The sequence below is a fragment of the Passer domesticus genome, chromosome 13 (genome assembly GCF_036417665.1).
Source record: "Passer domesticus isolate bPasDom1 chromosome 13, bPasDom1.hap1, whole genome shotgun sequence".
Classification (NCBI taxonomy): Eukaryota; Metazoa; Chordata; class Aves; order Passeriformes; family Passeridae; genus Passer; species Passer domesticus.
Genome location: NC_087486.1, coordinates 18,353,083 through 18,359,334, shown reverse-complemented (window position 1 = coordinate 18,359,334; position 6,252 = coordinate 18,353,083). Strand labels below are relative to the sequence as shown.

At 52.9% G+C, this 6,252-nt stretch overlaps 1 long non-coding RNA gene across 1 annotated transcript; it reads left to right on the top strand.

The window, feature by feature from the left end:
* The first annotated feature begins 4,436 nt into the window (after window positions 1-4,436).
* Window positions 4,437-5,732, top strand: LOC135280150 (uncharacterized). Its single transcript, XR_010347201.1, has 2 exons — window positions 4,437-5,339; window positions 5,597-5,732. It is a non-coding gene; the product is annotated as an uncharacterized LOC135280150 (long non-coding RNA).
* The last annotated feature ends 520 nt before the right edge of the window (window positions 5,733-6,252 follow it).

Below are 6,252 nucleotides of genomic sequence, written 5' to 3'. Positions count from 1 at the left end.
GCTAAAAAGAGGAGTTAAAGGAAATTCTGCTCTGAAGGTCAGCAAATCCCCCTGTGACTGCTTCTTAGATGTGACCTGCAGTGGCCCTGGGCACAGCATGTTGGAGTCTGGTGACTTAGGGTGTCAGGGCATGAAGCATGTCCATGTTCCAGGTTCCTCTGAGCCCCCAGCAAAAGCCAGCACACACCTTCAGCCTGCACTCCTCAAGTGCAACAAGTTCTCCTGCTCTCTTTGGGCTTCAGGCTGCCCTCAGGTGTTGCTTTCAGCTGCCCCACTTGCAGTGTCCTGTGCCCATGCACTCTGCCCCCTCTTCCCACACACACTGATCCCTCAGGAGCGGCCTGCATTGTGTCCCCTCCGCTCTCCAAACGGAGCTCCAAAGCCCACAGTGCTGGCAAAGCACCCAGCCATAGCCCTTGGTGGCCATGAGCTCACAGCCCCAGCAGCCCTGCAAGAGCCCCAGAGCTGCCACCCACTGCCTTCAGGTGAGCCAGAGCACACTCTGCAGTGGGCAGGATCAGCTCCTGAGCCTGCACTCCTCTTCCTTTGGGCCTTCCTGGGGAAAGGGGAAATCTGGCAGGGGGGGACTGCAGGCCAAGGCCATGTGATCCCTCCTGGACAATCCACAGTGAGGAGCAGGCAGCCCCTGCCTGCAGCATGGCACGGGCACGGCGACATGGGCACGGCCCTGTGGCAACCCAAGGAATTTCCTCTCCATGAACCGCTGCCAGACACGAGGCTGCTTTGAAGCACTGGAGAGGCTGCTCTTGCAGCAGGGCAGCCCTGGGAAGGTGCAAAGGCAGAGCTCCACAGGGATGTCCCATCCCTGCTCCCACAGGGATCAGCAGCAGAGCATTTGTAGGAGCACAGTGGGGCTGTAACTCCATCCCTACAAAGTCTCCAACCACTGGGGTGCATTTGTCAGCCCCACAGGCATCTCTCTCAGAAGGATGTTACCGGAAATTACTAAAATGGAAGGAGTTTTCACCCGTTTTTCATGTAAGCAGCACATCTGAGGCATCTGGCAGTGCCATGGGAGGCTAGGGCTGCTGCCAGTGTTTCAAGGTGTGTGGGGGGGGGCTCCACATTAACTCCTCCACCTTCCTTCTTCCCCACGGGCAGGGATTTGACAGCAGCTCCTGTTTTCTGGCCCCAATGCACTGAAGTTATCCTGAGTGACGCTGGCCTGGCTTCAGGTGACCGGGTGTGAAAAGGCTCGTTGAGGCAGCTGCCAAAACAGCCACACTTCAGCTGCTTTCCTGCTCACTGGGTGGAAGGAAATGGGAAAAGCAGTGATGGATCAAACACAGCATGACATGAGGCAGCACCCTGAGTCAGGCTGAATCACACTGCCCCACACGCTTGTGTGCGTGGGAGGGGAGAGCAGCCTTGGGATCCAGGGTTATCCTCCAGGCTCACTGAGGGCTGGCTGCGGGAGAGGGGCTGCAAAGGACAGGAGCAGTAGGAAGGGGCAGAGGGCAGAAATAAACCCACTGCAGGGGTGGGAGGGATGGAGGTGTTTGACTTGGGTATCTAACTGCTCCAGTGGTACAGTAAAGGATCAGTCAGATGCTTGGCTAAGTAATCATCTCAGGGGATTTGGGATGGGCATTCAGCACAGAGCTGGTCACCCTCCAGCATCCTTCCAAGCTTCTCTGGTTTCACCCCCATGATCCCAGCTGGTCTGGCAACAAGCATCAGCCAGGAAAGCATCACAACATAAACTGGAAAGTAACCCTGAGGCAGCAAGGAGGCAGCTGGGAGGCTCCCTGTGTCTGCCAGCAGCTCACCAGACCTTCTGACAGGGCAAGTGGCAGAGGCCTGTCACTCAGCAAAGATGCAGGAGACCAGAGGGAGCACAAACCACATCTCACCCCTCCATGACTGCAGCTGCCTTAACAAGGATCCAAGTTGCCTCCAGGAACCATAATAATGAGGGCAATTGGCACAGTACAAATTAAAATTTACAAGGTTTGTACTACTGCAGATTTTTTTACCCTAATCTGAAGCAGCTGAGGTACAAAGCCAGGGGTTTTGGGAAGGCTCTGAAGGCTGTCAAGAGGTTGTGCATTGGCACAAGTCTCCCTCTGCTTCTTGCTGGCCTGGGCTGGACCCACTTTCCCTGGCCCATGGAGGGGTTTTCCAGCACAGCCCGGCACGCTGCTCTGGCCGGGAGCCTCAGAGTAGGCACATCCACTCTCCCACATACCCTGCAGCATCCCAGCACGAGCCCCAGACATCTCTCTGTTCCTGCTTCCCAAACGTTTGCCTTGTCAAGTGGCTTTGGAAGGATCCCGCGCCTCTGCTGCACAAATTTCTCCCTCCCTGCCGGCTCTCCTGTCCTCCCCATTCTGGTATTTGCAGAATCACCAAATTCACAGCTGTGGAACTCTGAGTGCTCCAGGGCATCACAGGGGTGTATCACAGTGTTCCCACACCCTCCCCTCTGAGCCGGCTCCTCACAGTGCCCATTCCCACTGTCCTCTCAGCTGTGCAGGTTTCAGCTGCTCTCTGAGGTTCTGCCACCACCAAGAACCAGCACTTTCCATTCCCAGTGCAGCTCAGAGGATACAAAACTCCTCAGCCAGTGTGTTTGTCTTTGGAGGAAGAGCATAGCTTCCTGTTCTGGAAACAATAAGAACCACTTAATTGATCCATACCTGCTCTTCCTTTTGTTATTCTTCAGTAACCTGTCCTTCCGTTTGGAAATCTCGGAGCCGGGAGCCTCATCAGCTGCTCAGTGCAAGTACACTTGCTTTGTGCAGGCTGTCTGAACACAGAGCCAGGAGAGAGAGAGGCCAGCAGCTCCTGGTGGATCAGCTGTTGCCAACACACGTGGCCCAAGCAGAGCCTGTGATTTATTTAATATGTACAGTTACAATAATTTCATTTTGGAATCAGCCTCATGAGACAGGTGTGAACAAAAGGGTAACATTTGGAGGAGGAGAATTCCTGATTTGTGCTCAGAGAGTAGAAATTCTCCTTCTCTGCTACCTTGGCAATAACACAATGAGGGAGGAAAACAAAATCATTCACATTCCCAACTCCCTCCTCTTCAATAGCACTGACATATATTTTGAAGAGCCTCAGTGCAGGTTTTTACTGCAGAAAATAAAGAATGAATTGTGTCCCCCCCCAAACAACAAGAGAAACATCCTGACTGCCTCCAACCTCAGCTGCTCACTTCCTGCTGAGCCTTCTGGCTTGACCAAGCCACAGCACAAACACATCAGGCACCAGCCAGTCCCTTCCGTGCTGAAGGAGGACACATCCAAGACCTCCACATCTGGAATTCCAGGAGCTCCTGCAGTGTCTGCTGAGCTGGACCGGGATTGCTGGAATATCCCTTCCCCAAGGCAGCTCCCTGCAATGCCAAAGGCAGGCCAGGGAGGGCACGAGCAGCCAGAGCAGGCATAGAGACAGCTTTTAACACATTCAAATAGTGCTACAGCCAGTTATGGACTGTGAGAAACAACTGCTCATTTTAAAAGTTTCAAAGGTTAACAAATACAACAAAGGACTGAATGAGGAAAACCAGCAGCGCTGGCAGTGTGACCAGCTACCACAAACTCATCCACAAAATGGCTGCTTTGCCTTTTAAACCCCTGGTGATGCAGCCACCCCTGGCCCTGCCCAGAGCCTGTCAGTCAACTCTTCTTCACTGCCCTTTGGTGGAGATCACTCTCGTGCAGCTTGATTGGAGGTCAGGTGTGGTCATGCCATGCCCCGGGCAGGACGCCCATTCCCACTGGCCCACCAGGGCCCGCAGGCGCCTGCCCACCATTCCTCCCTCACAGCCGCCCGCCCGCCATTCCTCCCTCACAGCCGCGGCTGTGGGCTGGCAACAACAGTGCGGCACAGGGGACTGTGGGGAGAACAGAGCATGTCCAAACAGCAAATAACCCAACCACACATCAACACAACTTCTCGTAACATGCGCACAATATTCATCCCTTAATTGCGAGAGCCAGTCATCCCATTATCCCTATATAACACAGACCCAAAGGCCTCACACGTGTTTTTTTCCTGCAAGAGAAGCCTAAGCCTCTGGGTGTCATTGGCAAGTGGCTGCAGGGCTGAGGGACAGCCCAGGGGCTGCGTCTAAGCTGCTGCTCCCAGGCTCTCCCTTCCCTCAGTAGGAGCTGGCTCTGGTGAGGCTGTGGGGACGGAGCTGCCTGCCAGGGTCACAGCCCCACATGAGGCTGCTCTGCTGGGTGACATCCCAATGGCCCTGCTGGGTGACAGCCCGACAGCCCTGCTGGGTGACAGCCTCTTGGCCCTGCTGCACCCCTTGTTCTGCCTGTGACACCCAGGCAGGTCCAGGAGCAGCCCAAGGCTGGCCCCAAGCAGTGATGTCTCTGTGGGGACCCAGCCCCTCCACGAGCCTGGGGACAAGCACAGACACCCCAGTGCAGGCTGTGGGAGCCCTACTCAAGCCAGCCAAAGAGGAGGTGTTTGCGTCCTCTGGTGCCCTGGGCATGCAGGGGAGGCCCTGGGCTGGGTTTTTCCTGCTCTCAGCACACTACAGAGAGCTCCAGGGCCCCCAGAGAGTTCCCCACAGCACTGCCCATCCAACTGCACCAGCATCTGCTGTCTGAGTGTATTGTTAGAGCAAATGAAGAAACGAGGACACACAAACCACGATTCACTCAAACTCATGCAGTAGATTGGGGTGAATTCTGCCCTGAGGTGTTTTCTCCTTGGATCATATCACTCCTTTTTCAGTCCATCAGCCCTGTGTGTTTTGCAGCCTTTCAGATGCTCCCCTGACCCACAGCGAGGGAATCCAGCTGTACCCAGGGCTCACATGGATGCTTCACTCCTTGCTGGGAGCCATTAGCTCTATCCCTAACCTGAGCCACAGTTTGGCCTCTTCCAGACCAAAACTCTCCACTCCTTGAAGCCAGGAACCTGTGTCCTTGGGTGAGGAGGATCAGGAAAAGACAAGTTGGGGAAAAATATGAGCGGTGAACTCAGCACCAAGTGTGTGATTTCCACAGAGGCCCCTCAGATGCTTCCAATCCTGGTGTTTTTTGGAGGGAGGGCATAGTTTCGAGTATTGATTCAAATGACCTCCACCATTAATCTTTGCAAGGGATTTTTTTTATTATTCCTCCAAGAGAACAGGCAATTTTAGCCACTGCATCATCCTGGGGAGAGAAAAGGGATGTGGACAGCTTTGAAGGCACCCACCTCAAAGCCCGAGTTATTCTCCCTGCTTTTCCCTCACCAGCTCAGCAGCAAGAACACATAAATTGTGTGTCATAGCTGCCTTTTCATCTGTCCCAGGAGTTATAGACTGCACACATAAGACAATTCGTGTTCCTCTGCATAATGAGGTGAGTTTTATAAATCATAAATCTTCACTTAATATGCAGGTGGTGTTTGCTGCCAGGTTTAGGAAAACTGATGTAGTTGCCAAGTTCATGAATGTCATAAATCATTCATGCTAAGGTAGTCTGCAATTGCTCAGTCCTTTGAGACAGACCAATTTCAAGGTGGTTGTTTAACACACAAACATGATCTTCATTGATTGTTTATACAAATATATATTTTCATTAAGTTTTTCCTTCTTCATTTTTTTTTCCTTCTTTAGGTGCAGAGAGCAATGCCCCAAAGAGTCCCCACTAGTGGCTTCTCTCCAGTTTCACAATTCCATCAGAAATCCATTTCCAAATGCATAAAAATCCATGGATTTGTAATAAAATGAGCCCCCTAAAGCTCAGAAAACATCTTGGATGTCTCCATAAATCTTGATGCATGTGATTAAAGAAAACAGAGTGCAAGAGCGCGCCTCAATTCGTCACAGGGTCATTTTGGACATCCACTATTTTCTGCAAAATTGACATTAATTAAAGGTTTGCTGATCCCAGCAGGGTTTTCATTGCTGCTGTAGCTGCTGTGTGCACAGGAGCAGGTAATGCACTGCCCATGGGGAATACCCTGTGTGCTTTTGGATTTATCTGAGCCTACACACCCTGGAGCTTGCTGGGTGCTCTGCAGCCCCCTGGGATGTGCAGGATTCCGTGGGAAGTCTCTTGGGAAAGCAGCTTTCCTGGATATGTGCAATTTTTAGCGGGGTGGCAAATCAGAGCTGTGTAAATCCTGCAGGTATCTGGGAAGAGCCTTCCCCCAGTGCCAGTCCTGAGGGGCTGACCATGCACAGACCTGCCCAGGGCTGGTGACTGAGTCACCAAGCTCAGTCCTGGTGGGAGATGCTACTCTTGGCCTCACATCTCCCAGCCCCAAATG